Source organism: Amphimedon queenslandica, unplaced genomic scaffold (assembly GCF_000090795.2).
Source record: "Amphimedon queenslandica unplaced genomic scaffold, v1.1 AMPQUscaffold_2522_Cont25476, whole genome shotgun sequence".
NCBI classification, from domain to species: Eukaryota; Metazoa; Porifera; class Demospongiae; order Haplosclerida; family Niphatidae; genus Amphimedon; species Amphimedon queenslandica.
In genome coordinates, this window is record NW_003557143.1 from 1 (window position 1) to 1,305 (window position 1,305).

General features: G+C 38.8%; 1 long non-coding RNA gene across 1 annotated transcript; it reads left to right on the top strand.

Moving 5' to 3' along the window:
* Window positions 1-168: 168 nt before the first annotated feature.
* On the top strand, window positions 169-975 carry LOC109593199 (uncharacterized). The gene is made up of 2 exons (XR_002190803.1): window positions 169-486; window positions 559-975. It is a non-coding gene; the product is annotated as an uncharacterized LOC109593199 (long non-coding RNA).
* Window positions 976-1,305: the final 330 nt, after the last annotated feature.

A 1,305-nucleotide genomic window follows, 5' to 3' on the forward strand; every position in this document is an offset into this window, starting at 1 on the left:
GCATGGTTGAGATATTCCTATGATAAAATGCTATAAAAGCCAAAACAGCAACCAAAGAGCTTACAAAAGAGATAAATAGAGTATACTGAAACAATAGGACAGCTCAAAGTGGCTCCCACAGCTAGAATGGATGGATGAAAGAGAAGATTGTTTAGCCTGTCTTTCCCTCCAAAAATCCGCCATTTTACCACCACTTTGGTGGCGCGTTAATTAGAATCATTTCGGTGCATAAGGTCCATTGCATAACCTACATTCCTTGGCATCACGTGATGAATCATGGCAGAATTAGGGAAGGCAAACAACGGTGCAACGAACAAACGATTGAGGAGCACTCCGACTAGAAGGACTCCTGTAAATAGGCCTAAAAGACGTCCTGCTGTCTCTGCTGCTGCCATCAAAGGTATTCAATTAGTATAGCGGCGTGGTGAACAGAAGGAGAAGGTTTTCAAGTTGAGGCTGTTTCTCGGGACCATCATTCATTGCGTAGTAAGTCAAAACTTTTTGTTTTAAACTTTTAATGTTGTGGCCGTCTATTTAGTTTGTGATAACATCTTTTAGGCACCAGTCCACTATTCCTAACTTTTAATTTTGTGGCATTCTATTTGGTTTGTGATAACATCAGCCCACTTTTCCACCTAGTTCCACCTGTGTGTTACTACTTCATGTACAATTACAGCTGGCTCTAATTAACTCACCTCTATGTGGTGAAGAGGCTGCTTTCTGAACGATTTCAAGTTGAATCTGTTTTTCAGTCATTCAATAGTAAGTCATAACTTTTTGTTTTGAACTTTTAACTCTACATGGCAATGATGGCCATATTTACAAAGTCACTGTTAATTTACATTTGACTGTAATTATTATAATTTTGCCACGTAATTTTTGAGCTGGTTTTCTGGTAACGTACATGTTTGTGAATGTATGCTTGTTTGTATGTGTATTTATGTAGTACATTCCCGCATACCTTATTTAGCACAATAGGTGATAGCTGCACTAAAGCCATAGTTGGGCATGTACTTAAGTTAACTGTAATATAAAAATGGCTGCTGAACTGAGCAGCAAGAGACCAGAGACCTTGGAAGCAGAATTTGACCTCACCTTGTTGTACCAGTCACTTTGTACCACTCTGAAGAGATTTGTAGTTTCCAAGCACACAAACCATGTTTGTTATTGACACATGAAAAGCTCTTTGATCATCCTCCTTTAGTCTGGTCCTTTTGGACCCGNAACATCAAGAGTAAGGATAATGATAGAAGTGAAAGAATATGTGGTACATGTACTTTTGAGACGGGCTTGTTGATCTTAAAA